Source organism: Lutra lutra, chromosome 10 (assembly GCF_902655055.1).
Source record: "Lutra lutra chromosome 10, mLutLut1.2, whole genome shotgun sequence".
In the NCBI taxonomy this organism is placed as follows: domain Eukaryota; kingdom Metazoa; phylum Chordata; class Mammalia; order Carnivora; family Mustelidae; genus Lutra; species Lutra lutra.
In genome coordinates this window covers 62,059,713-62,073,805 of record NC_062287.1, presented here as the reverse complement: position 1 = coordinate 62,073,805, position 14,093 = coordinate 62,059,713, and positions in this window count along the sequence as shown.

Below are 14,093 nucleotides of genomic sequence, written 5' to 3'. Positions count from 1 at the left end.
AAATGAAACAAGGTGGGGTCAGGAGGGAGAAAAACCATAAGAGACTCTGAATCTCATGAAACAAATTGAGGTTTACTGGGAGGTGGGGGGTAAGGATAGGTGGCTGGGTTATGGAAATTGGAGAGGGTATATGCTATGGTGAGTGCTGTGAAATGTGTAAGCCTCATGATTCACAGACCTGTACCTCTGGGGCAAATAATACTTTATATGTCAATAAAATAAATAAATAAAAGTGCTATTAAACAATGAGGATTTATAGATTTTAATTACCTAAAATCCAGGCAGTGCTGGCCTCAGGTGAGGTTCTATCGAGACACTCAACATGTTTCTTTACAGCTTTCCACATAGTCCTCATCATTGTCACCCTTATCCTAAAAGTTATGAGAGCTACATGCTTTCTTGCCCACATCTAAGAATAAATACAGTTTCTTTGCAACAGGCAAAAATGTACTGAAATAAAGTCTAAGGTAGCATAGAATCATATTCCCTACAGAAGTATGGATCCACAAAACATCACCGGATTTTGAGCAAAGGAACCAAGATATTAAAAACATAACTATCAAATACCTAATTCAGCTCTATATTTCCTAATTTATTTTATAATACATGCCAAATTCTGATACAAAAATCTGATAAAGAAACACACACAGTGAAAGAAATTTCACCTTCAAATAAAGATGCAAAAATTACAAATAAAATAACAAGTGATAAATGGAAGTAGATTAATGAGGGATATATGATACCTACATAGAGTTTTATCAAGGAACATAGGTATTTTTGAACATTAAGGGATAAGAGGCATATGAAAACATCAGTTGAGGAATATAAAGACACAAATACAGATTTCCAATTCTAATAATTGCTGGATACCTATATTAGACCAACCTTTCCACTGAAAACAATTATAAACCCATGAGACAAAGATCTTGGAAAGAAGAAGCACAGTATGGTGGGGTTGTCAGTCAGCATTATTTTTTCCCATAAAACATCTGTGGATTCAAAAGCAGCAGCTGAGAATCTCATAAACTCTAGATCAAGTGGGGTCTGAGAGCCTAAAAAGTGAGGAAAATTTTTCAGTAGTTGTAAAATAGTGAGGGTGAGGAAGATTAAAATTAGAGCTTAAGGCTCACCAATGCGATACTAATAAATATTCCCAAGCATTACTTGAAGAGCTATACCTTTAGAATGAGGAGTGAAATGGAAATAAATAAACCATCTCATTTAATCAACACAATCTCTGATTTGCATAAAACAACCTTCTCTTTTCCTAGATCCCTAACTAAAGCAAAATAAATTGTCACTTGGAGAAGGTAACATATTTGGGACCTCAAATCAGTTTTATAATATTCCATGCACAGTATCATGGACTAAGCAAAATAAAACACAAAAACCAGAACTACTTCTTAGAAGGAAAGATGAAGATAAAGGGAACTGGTGAGGCAGGGAGGAAGGGCATGAGGGACAGGGAGAGTGCCCAATAACATGAACAAACATGAGAAATCCAAATATTTGCACTATCAGATGTAATCTTTCAAATACTGTTGGTTCAAAATATTTATATTAAATAATAAGGTAGAGAATTTAATCAGAATATTAAAAACATTGGAAAAAAAGGATGTTTAGTTCTAAAAAATAAAATTATTAAAATGAGAACACAAAAGATGGTTTAACAGCATACAAGACACAAAGATAGGACCAGTGAACAGGAAGATAGATAAGAAAATGTCCAAATGGAAGGATGGAGAACCAAAACAAAGAAGTAAAAATGAGACATGTGGAACATGTGGCATAAAATCCAAAAAGTACAATTTAAGTGTCAGAGGAAAAGAAAAGATAAAATAGGTTGAAAGAAACATTTAAGGAGGTGATAGTTGAGAATTTTTCAAAACTGATTTTAAAAAAATCAAACTACATATTTAGTCAATCTGACAATGTGAAGCTAAATGATGGCTGTGTACATTTAAATATCATAATGTATCTTTCAATAAATAGAAATGATAAAAAGAATTAAACTACACAAAAATCATGAGCTTATTATGACTAAACACAGAGAATGTCTAAGCTTTAAATTACCTGACTTGGGGGCACCTGGGTGGCTCAGTGGGTTAAAGCCTCTGCCTTAGGTTCAATCATGGTCTCAGGGTCCTGGGATCCAGCCTGCACTGGGCTCTCTGCACAGCGGGGAGCCTGCTTCCTCCTTTCTCTCTGCCTGCCTCTCTGCCTACTTGTGATCTCTGTCTCTCAAATAAATAAATAAAATCTTAAAAAAAAATTTTTAATTACCTGAATTAGGGGGAAAAACTCCCACAAAATAAAGAAAACTCTCCTTCATAGTCCTGATGTAAATCTTTTCAGAAAGCTATAAAACTCCAGTGGAAACTGAATAGAATTTCTCTGTGGTATAATCAGAAAGACAATATCTTATGCTGAGTGAAATAAGTCAAGCAGAGAGAGTCAATTATCATATGGTTTCACTTATTTGTGGAGCAAAACAAATAGCAAGGAGGACATGGGGAGTTAGGAGAAGGGAGTTGGGGGAAATTGGAAGGGGAGGTGAACAATGAGAGACTATGGACTCTGAAAAACAATCTGAAGGGTTTGAAGACGTGGGGGGGTGGGAGGTTGGGGGAACCAGGTGGTGGGTATTGGAGAGGGCACGGATTGCATGGAGCACTGGGTGTGGTACAAAAACAATGAATACTGTTATGCTGAAAATAAATTTTTAAAAATGGTAAAAAAAAAAAAAAAGAAAGAAAGAAAGACAAAATCCAGAGCCTTTTTTTGGTTCTGTTACCCTTTCTAGTCACTATTTTTTTTTTTTCATTTTGTTGTCAAACTTTCCAATCACTCTGTCTTCTTTCATTGGCAATTATATTGAAGATTAATTGACCATATAGTTCTTTTAAAGAACTAATAGCAAAAGCAAGCAGTTTCTTTGTTATTCAGAGATATCAATACAATTGACATTCTTTTGTTAATTTTTCTTTTTCCCTCCATTTATTATACCTTCAAATATGTTATAATATTCTCTATACTAAGATGCGTACATGTGCATATGCACACACACACACACACACACACACACACACACAACCTTCCTTTGGTCCTGCTACCTTTTCTAGTCACTAATTTTTTTCATTTTGTTACCAAACTTTACAATCACTCGGACTTCTTTCGTTGCCAAATATATTCATGATTGAAAATTTTCATCTATTTTTCCCTTTTTACCACTTTACCATTTTTCAATTTTTACCATGACTGCTGAAACTGACTTTCCAAAATTTCCATAATTTGCTACTCATCAAATACGATGCTTTTGCTGACTCCATTCTTATTAGTTGGTAGGTTAGTTAGGGTTTTTGGCAGTTTGACACTCCTTCTCAAAACTCTTCTCCATTTGGTTATTTTAAATCTAATTTCCTGAACCCAAAGTTATTCAATATTTGATTTTGTCTCGTATATATTCCAGCCACTAGGTTCAACTAGAGAATAACCACAACAAATGCAAAAGTTTCTTATGACAGCCAGTGTTTCTACAAACAGCCTCCTTTCTTTACATTTTCCTTGTGTCTTTCCAGTACCACTTCCATAGCTGGGAAGGTTGTTCTTTTCTAGTCCCTACCTGAACCCAACCCAGTTCCATGTCATCACTCTCAGGATTTTGTCTTTCCAATTATACCACAGAGAAATTAAAAGCCTCAACATAAATAAGTTCAGCCACTCACCTCTCCAAACACACATGCCTACAAACCTGTAGCAATCCATCCTTTCCTCACAGGGAAGATTTGTCTTTAAAGAAAAGAAAAGAAAAAAGAAAAAGAAAGAAAAAAAAAGTTGTCTTAACTATAATAAGGATATTTCCCTGTGCCCAACTCCCCATACCTCTTTTCTGGTTATTTCTCTAACAATTATAACGTCTTTTTTCCTTTTATCTTCTCTATCTCTTATGTTATTCCTTTTCCTTCTAATAAAAGAATATTTATCATCTTACCCTTCACTCTAAGATTCCACACATATTATGCTTTTCATCTCTTCAATGAATCTCTACTGCACTATTCAAAGGGAACTTTCAATGGCCAAACATGCTAATTTTGCTTTCCCATGCTTATCTGACTTGATCTCTCAGTCATAATTAAAACTGTAGATACTCTTAAAGATGTATTCTCCCTTTCCTTCTCTTACTCCTTTTTTTTCCTGTAATGACATCTCTTCCTTCATCATGTTTTTCCTTCTACCATCATTTAATTGACATCTTCCTCTTTTCTTCACTTTGTGAGTCTACACATTCTCTCTGAATGACCTCATCTCCTCCTCTGACTTAAGCTATCATTTAATTGTTGATGACTTCTAAATTTCTGTAAGCCATTAAGGCTTTTTTTTTTTCAAAGTTCTGATTCACATATCAAACATGTTAGTGTACCTCTAAAAATACCCTTGTGTATATAACAGATGATGGAAAAAAAGGGAAAAAAAGAAATTTTGGTGATGATGATGATGATAATGACAGCATAAATTTTGAAGACGAGCTTAGTTTGCATCTGAGCTCTATAAATTAATATACAGATCATCTTGGGTAAGAAATTTATGTTATATAAGTCTCAGTTTACATATCTGTAAAATGAAGATATTAGTATTTTATTACTCCATTTGCTTCAAGAATTAAAGGTAATAATCTATATAAACACAGTTATTATTTGGTACATGATACATTTTAATTATCTATAGTAATAACAAGCATGTATTACTTAATGCACACATAGGGCCCACTCTACACACATTTCTCATTTAAATTTCAATTTAGCGCAAACAAAACTGAAACTATTGTACTCCTGTTTTTTCCATAATTTATTTTCTACATAAATACTCCCTTTTTTTCTTATGCCAACACACGTACTAAGACAACTAAGGTTGGAAAGGGGAGCCATTTTCTCTTCCTTCCTTTCCTTTCTACTACTGGACAGTTTAGTCAATAGATTGTATCTCAGACCTCAAATCTCTCTCTTGCCCCCTATTTCCAGTTATGACCAACCTACTTTCTGACCCTATATTTTCTATTTTTTATACCTCTATGATGTCTGTCTCCTGTATTGATCTTTCCAAACATAGAATAGAATAATCTTTAGAAAGTGATAATAGTATCATTTTCAACTCCCCATTAAACCACTTCAGTGATTCTCCATTGTTTATAGCCTGAAGTCCGAACGCAAGACCAAATCCTACAGCATCTCTGCCTGGTTGCAAATGTCTGCAAAGCCATCTTTCCCCACTTCCTAACTCCTAACCCAAGCTCCTAACATACCCAAAGCTACATGAACCTGTGTCTCTGCCTGTGCCATTTCCTCTTTGGAAGTTCACTTCTGCTTTATCAACTAGATAAACTCCTAGTACCCTTTAGTACTCTCCTCTAGTGTCACTTCTTCACCCAAGCTTTCAAGAAGTCCATTAAGCTGAGTTGTTATTTTCCATCTCTTTGCTTCTCTAGGTTTCATAACTACCACTATTAATACATATTTTCTATCATATAATATATATTTACTTTCTACACAGTTTTTTAATATTTAATGAATTCTTCAAAGACAAAGATCATCAGTGATTTTATCTCCATCTCTTGACACAGAAGTTTTTCAATAAATATCTATTTAACAAATCAATAAGTGCATATCCCATGCACATATCATCACACACATTCATACATATTTTTACTTATATTCCCAAGCACAAGCACTTATACAACCAGGAACAAAAAAAAAAATGGGTTAAGAATTAAGAAAAATACAATATCTAGTAGCATGGATGCCCAAAGATGATGAACAGGAAAAATAAGGCATGTTCACCTAGGTTTGGGAGTTGCTAAAGTTGCAGAAATAATGGGATTTTCTTCCTACCTTCAGCTCCAGAAGAAACAAAGATTATAATTTAGCCAAACACTTTACCTTCCACATAAGATCGGGGTAAAGTATATACACTGTGACAGAGATGATAGAGCAATTGTATTGGGTCTTACAATAACAAAAGTCCTCAAAAGCTGTCATATTTGGGGCACCTGGGTGGCTCTGTCAGTTAGCCATCTGCCTTCAGCTGGGGTCATGATCCCATGGTCCTGGAATCAAGTCTTGAGTCAGGTTCCTTACCCACTGGGGAGCCTGCTTCTCCCTCTCCTCCTCATTCATGTGCTCTCTCCTGCCATCTCTGTCTCTCCCTCAAATAAATAAATAAAAATCTTTTTTAAAGAGATGTATATTCATCTCAATTTCTAGAGTCAGAAATTTTCAAAATCAAATACCAGGTTTCCATGTAGCCTTCTGCCTGTAGCAATGGGCAACATACAGCGGGATGGGAACAGAGTCAGCAAAGCCAGTTGTTAGAAAATGCGGTCAGTGTGGAAGGTTTATTACCCTACAGATTTTAGGGGAAAAATCCCAATTTATTTCTGCTGTATAGAATTTGACCCTGCAGGCACCTTGGAGCAGAATTACTGTACTGAGTTCTTGAAAGGAGCAGAATTACTGTACTGAGTTCTTGAAATCCCACTTGACAGTTTTCACTGGATTTTTATTCCTACATATTCAGATTATTTCTCTATCCTAAACCTTCAATCACTCGTCAAAGACACAAACCTAAATTCTCCAAGGACCTGAACAGTGAATTTTCCTAAGAGGAAGTTATTAAAAATGAAGTCCTGAGAGCTGTGGTAAACAGTGCTTTCCCATGAGTCTGACTTCATAAAATTGTCTGAAGTTTTTTGTATTATGCTTGTAGACAGAGATTACAATCCCTGGATCTCCCTTGATTTCAACTTTATTAAAAAGAGACAAAATTTGAAATAAGCATATGAAATCCAGTGTACATTTGTTATCCAACCTGGTAATTCCATTATCAGATTCCTAAGAAAAATGAAAAAATTTGTCAACAAAAATTTATAATTGTTCTTATCATCTTTATTCAAACTAGCCAAAAACATGAAAAAAACAAGTGTGTATCAATAGAAGAATGCACAAATAAAACTGTGGTGTATCCCTCTGGTGCATCCATTAAACAGGATACTACTCAGGATTTTTAAACAATGAACTACTGGTAAAGGCAACGTCATGTTTGAATCCCAAAAACATTGTGCTGAACAAAAGAACTAGACAAAAAAGAGTTCATACTGTATGATTCCATTTTTATGAAATTCTCGGATCAATGCTTACTTGAGGATTGGTGTGGTAGTTTTATGAATTGGGTCAGCACTTACTTGGAACCAGAGTAGAAGAATTGACAGAAAAGGGGCATAAGGAATTTTCTGATGCAAAAGAAATATTATGTTTTGATTGTGGAGTTAGTTACATATGGGATATATTTGTCAAAAATAATTTAACTGTGTGTGTTTTTATTAATATATAATGTATTATTTGCTTCAGGGGTACAGGTCTGTGAATCATCAGTCTTAAACAATTCACAGCACTCACCATAGTACATACCCTCCCCAATGTCCATAACCAGGCCACCCTATCCATCTACCCTCAACCCCCAAGCAGCCCTCAGTGTGTTTCCTGACATTAGAGTCTCTTCTGTTCTGTCCCTGTATTTTATTATATTGAATTTATAAATCCATAAATGTAAATATGTACAGTCACTGTGGAAAAAGTATGAAGGTGCCACAAAAACTTACAAATATAGGGATGCCTGGGTGGTTCAGTCAGTTATGTGTCAGCTTAGACTCAGGTCATGATACCACAGTCCTGAGATCAAGCCGTGCATTGGGTTCCTTTCTTGTAAGGGAGCTTGCTTCTCCCTCTCCCTCTGCCTCTGCCCTTGTTCATATGCTCTTTCTCTCTTGCTCACTCTCTGAATAAATGAAAAAAATAAATAAATAAATAAATAAATAAATAAATAAATAAAGTATTAAAAAAAAAAAAAACAGGGGAACCTGGGTGGCTCAGTGGGTTAACCCTCTGCCTTCGGCTCGGGTCATGATCTCAGGGTTCTGGGATCAAGCCCCACATCGGGCTCTCTGCTCAGCAGGGAGCCTGCTTCCTCCTGTCTCTCTGCCTGCCCCTCTACCTACTTGTGATCTCTATCTGTCAAAAAAATAAATAAAATCTTAAAAAAAAAAACACTAGAAATGCCATATGATCCAAGGAAGCAAGGTGACGGAGGAGTAGGAGACTGAAATATCATTAGGTCCCAGGGGTCCAGCAAGATAGTTATCAAACCATTCTGAACACCTACAAACTCAACAGAAGATAGACAAAAAAAAGAGCAACTATTCTAGGAACAGAAAATTGATGACTTTCTAGAAGGTAAGGTGTGCAGAGAAGTGAATCTGAAGCAATGGGAAGATAGTGATAGAGCAGCAGAGCACAAATCATATCTTTTAGAAGTCTGCTCCACTGAGGGACATTGCTCCAGAGGCCCTCACAGGGACAGCATGGTCTCAAGACCTGCAGGGTCATAGAAAGACCAGAGGTGTCTGAGTATGGCAGAGCTGCCAGATATCAGAGCAGGAAAGCCAGCTACAAAGACAAGCTGAGGAGTGCACTCACAGCTTTGGGTTACCTGAAACCATGATCCGAGGCACAGTTGGACCACTGTTCTTCAAGCAGGGACCCCACAAGGGGCAGATCCAGAGAGAACCCCTCCTTCCTACTCCAGGAGGAGTGGGGCGGGAGTGCTGGCAGGAATCTGCTTGGTTTGGAGACTCCATACGGGGCCATTTGCCAGAGATAGAATTGCTTGGTCACAGGCTGGTTGAGCATGGGCCGTGGCTAGAGACCAAAGAGACAGGAGTGATTGACTGCTTTACTCTGAGGGTGCACTGAAGAGTGGTGGCCCAACTCTCAGCTCCATAGGTTGGAGATTGGGAGGCCACCATTTTCATTCTCTTCCTCCAAAGGTCTACAGAAAGTGTTCAGGGAACAAAACCTACTGAGAGTGAACCCGAACAGATTACTTAGCCTGGCCCCTGGCAAGGGTGGTGCAATTCCATCTTGGGCAAAGACATTTGAGAATCACTGCAACAGGCCCCTCCCCCAGATTATCACCAAGAACACCCAGCCAAGACCAAGTTAACAAGTCAATAAGAACTGCAGAACTCCAGAGCTAGAGGAAAGCAACGCATAGAATTCTTGGCTTTCCTCCCATGATCCTTTAGTCTTGCAAAGTTAAATTTCTTTTAATTTTATTTTTTTTCTTATCCTATTTTTTTAACTTTTCATCTTTCTTCTTTTAACATTTTAAACTGTTTTATCTTATCAATAACATTTTAAAAAAATCTTTTTAAATTTTCATTGTTATAGTCATATTTTATCCCTTCGTGAATTTAACCTTATTTTTCATAAGGTTTTTTATTTTACTTTATTTTTTATAAGTTTTTTTTTCCTTTAAAATTTTGGGATACAATTTCTTCTAATAGATTAAAATATACCCTAAAACTAGTGCATGGCTTTGTTCTAGTCTCCAGCCTGATCATATTCTCTCCTCTTTTTTTTTTCTTTTTTCTTTTTCCAATCATCTTAGCTTATCAATTTGTTTTTTAGAATCCTTTTTACTTTCATCCTTACAATCCTATCCCATCCCTTCATCGTGTTTACCCTTATTTTTGAATATATATGTTTTCCTTTCTTTAAAATTTTGAGAGGTAGTTTCTTCTAAGAGACGAGAATAAACCCCAGTTCAAGTGGGGGACTCTGTTCTATTCACCAGTCTAATATATACCTATTTTTATTTTTATTTTTCTATTTTTTCCTCCTTTCTTCCCCCGGTTTCAGGTTTCCTCTGATTTTCTATCTTATTTATTTCTGCGGACTTTGCCACCCTTTTATTTGTTTTCTCCTTTGCCACCCTTTTAGTATTTTATTCTCTCCGTCATCTATTCTTATCAAGATAAAATGACAAGGCAGAGAAACTCACCCAAGGGGGAAAAAAAAAAAAAGAACAAGAGGCAGTACCAATGGCTAGGGACCTAATCAATATGGACATTGTTAAGATGTCAAAACTAGAGTTCATGATAATGATTATCAAGGTGCTAGCTGGGCTCAAAAAAGGCATGGTAGATATTACAGAATCCTTTTCTGAGGAAATAAATTCCCTTTCTGGAGAAATAAAAGAACTAAAATCTAACCAAGTTGAAATTTTAAAAAAGCTATTAATGAGGTGCAATCAAAAATGGAGGCTCCTTCTGCCTTTGGCTCAGGTCATGATCTCAGGCTCCTGGGATCGAGCCCCACATCAGGCTTTCTGCTCAGCAGGGAGCCGGCTTCCTCCCCCCTCTCTCTCTGCCTGCCTCTCTGCCTACTTGTGATCTGTCAAATAAATAAATAAAATCTTTTTTTTTTTTAAAAGGAAAAAATGGAGGCTCTTACTGATAGGATAAATGAGGCATAAGAGAGAAATAGTGATGAAGAAGATCAAATTAGTGATGAAGAAGATCAAATAAGGAAGCTGAACAAAAGAGAGACAAACAATTATGGGACCAAGAGGGGAGAATTTGAGAAATAAGTGATACCAAAAGACAGAACAATATTAGAGTAATTGGGATCCCAGAAGAAGAGGAGAGAGGGGCAGAAAGTATATTGGAGTGAATTATTGTAGAGAATTTCCCTAATATGACAAAGGGAACAAGCATCAAAATCCAGGAGGCACAGAGAATCCCCCTCAAAATCAATAAAAATAGGTCCACACCCCGTCATCTAATAGTAAAACTTACAAATCTTAGTGACAAAGATAAAATCCTGAAAGCAGTTCAGGACAAGAAGCCTGTAACATACAATAGTAGAAATATCAGATTGGCAGCAGAGTTATACACAGAGACCTGGCAGGCCAGACAGGACTGGCATGATATATTCAGAGCACTAAACGAGAAAAATACACAGCCAAGAATACTATATACAGCTAGGCAGTCACTGAAAATAGAAGAAGAGATAAAAATCTTCTAGGAACAACAAAAATTAAAAGATTTTGTGCACACCAAACCATCCTTATAAGAAATATGGAAAGGGGTCCTCTAAGCAAAGGGAAAGCCAAAAAGTAAAAGACCAGAAAGGAAAAGAGACAATATACAGCAACAGTCACCTTACAGACAACACAATGTCACTAAATTCATATCTTTCAGTGGTTACCCTGAATGTACATGGGCTACATGCCTCAATCAAAAGACACAGGGTATCAGAATGGGTAAAAAATAAATAAATAAATAAGGCCCATCAATATGTTGTCTACAATAAATTCACTTTAGACCCAAAGACACCTCCAGATTTAAAGTCAAAGGGTGGAAAACAATTTACCATGCTAACGGACATGAAAAGAAAGGTGGGATGGCAATCCTTATATCAGATAACTGGATTTTAAGCCAAAGACTATAATAAGAGATGAGTAAGGACACTATACAGGAATTCAGTAAATTGTCAGGATATAAAATTGATGCACAGAAATCAGTTGCATTTCTATACACCAATGACAAAACAGAAGAAAGAGAAATTAAGGAGTCAATGCCATTTACAATTGCACAAAAACCATAAGATACCTAGGAATAAATCTAACCAAAGAGGCAAAGAATTTGTACTCAGAAAAGTATGAAGTACTCATGAAGGAAATTGAGGAAGACACAAAGAAATGGAAAAATGTTCCATGCTCATGGATTGAAAGAAGAGGTGTGAAGATGTCTAAAGCAATCTTCACATCTAACACAATCCCTACTAAAATACCATCCACTTTTTTCAAAGAAATGGAACAAATAATCCTAAAATTGATATGGAACCAGAAAAGACCCTGAATAGCCAGAGGAATATTGAAAAAGAAAACCAAAGTTGGTGGCATCACAATTCCGGACATCAAGCTCTCTTAAAAAGCTGTCATCATCAAGACAGTATGGTACAGGCACATAAACAGACACATAGATCAATGGAACAGAATAGAGAGCTCAGAAATGAATCCTCAACTCTATGGTCAACTAATCTTCGACAAAGCAGGAAAGAATGTCTAATGGAAAAAAAGACAGCCTCTTCAATAAATGGTGTTGGGAAAATTGGACAGTCACATGCAGAAAAATAAAACTGGACCATTTCCTTATATTACACCCAAAAATAGACACAAAATGGATGAAAGACCTCAATGTGAGACAGGAATCCATCAAAATCCTTGAGGAGAACACAGGCAGCAACGTCTTCAACCTCAGCCACAGCAATTTCTTCCTAGAAACATCATCAAAGGCAAGGGAGGCAAGGGCAAAAAATGAAATATTGGGTCTTCATCAAGATCATAGGAAACAGTCAATAACAACAAAAGACAATTGTCAACAGGATCCAATAGCACATTAAAAAGATTATCCACCATGACCAGGTGGGATTCATTCCTGAGCTACAAGGATGGTTCAACATTCGCAAATCAATCAATGTGATAGAACAAATTAATATGAGAAGAGAGAAGAACCACATGGTCCTCTCAATTGACGCAGAAAAAGCATTTGACAAAATCCAGCATCCGTTCCACATTAAAACGCTTCAAAGTATAGGGAGAGAGGGAACATTCCTGAACTTCATCAAATCCATCTATGAAAGACCCACAGCAAATATCATCCTCAATGGCAAAAAGCTTGCAGCCTTCCCGTTGTGATCAGGAACACGATAAGGATGGCCCCTCTCACCACTCTTGTTCAACGTAGTATTAGAAGTCCTAGCAACAGCAATCAGACAACAAAGAGAAAGAAAAGGTATCCAAATTGGCAAGGAAGAAGTGAAGCTCTCTATCTTCACAGATGACATGATTCTTTAGATGGAAAACCCAGAAGACTCCAACCCCAAACTACTAGAACTCATACAGCAATTCAGTAACATGGCAGGATACAAAGCCAATGTACAGAAATCAGTGGCTTTCTTATATACTAAAAATGAAAATACAGAAAGGGAAATTAGAGAATCAATTCCATTTACTATAGCACCAAGAACCATAAGATACCTGGGAATAAACCTAACCAAAGAGGTAAAGGATCTATACTCAAGGAACTACAGAACACTCATGAAAGAAATTGAAGAAGACACAAAAAGATGGAAGACCATTCCATGCTCTTGGATCAGAAGAATAAACATTGTTAAAATGTCTATACTGCCTAGAGCAATCTATACTTTCAATGCCATTCCGATCAAAATTCCACTGGTATTCTTCAAAGAGCTGGAGCAAATAATCCAAAAATTTGTATGGAATCAGAAGAGATCCCGAATCTCTAAGGAAATGTTGAAAAACAAAAATAAAACTGGGGGCATCACGTTACCTGATTTCAAGCTTTACTAAAAAACTGTGATCACCAAGACAGCATGGTACTGGCATAAAAACAGACACATACCAATGGAACTGAGTAGAGAGCCCAGATATGGACCCTCAACTCTATGGGCAAATTATCTTTGACAAAACAGGAAAAAAAATACAGTGGAAAAAAGACAGTCTCTTCAATAAATGGTGCTGGGAAAACTGGGCAGCTATATGTAGAAGAATGAAATTCGACCATTCTCTTACACTGTACACAAAGATAAACTCGAAATGGATAAAAGACCTCAATGTAAGACCATAATCCATCAGAATCCTAGAGGAGAACATAGGCAGGAATCTCTTCGATATCAGCCACAGCAACTTCTTTCAAGATATGTCTCCAAAGGCAAAGGAAACAAAAGCGAAAATGAACTTTTGGGACTTCATCAAAATCAAAAGCTTCTGCACAGCAAAGGAAACAGTCAAGAAAACAAAGAGGCAACCCACGGAATGGGAGAAGATATTTGCAAATGACAGGACAGACAAAAGGTTGATATCCAGGATCTATAAAGAACTCCTCCAACTCAACACACACAAAACAGACAATCAGATAAAAAAAAAAAATGGGCAGAAGATCTGAACAGACACTTCTCCAATGAAGACATACAAATGGCTATCAGACACATGAAAAAATGTTCATCATCACTAGCCATCAGGGAGATTCAAATTAAAACCACATTGAGATACCACCTTACACCACTTAGAATGGCCAAAATTAGCAAGACAGGAAACAACATGTGTTGGAGGGGATGTGGAGAAAGGGGAACCCTCTTACACTGTTGGTGGGAATGCAAGTTGGTGCAGCCAGTTTG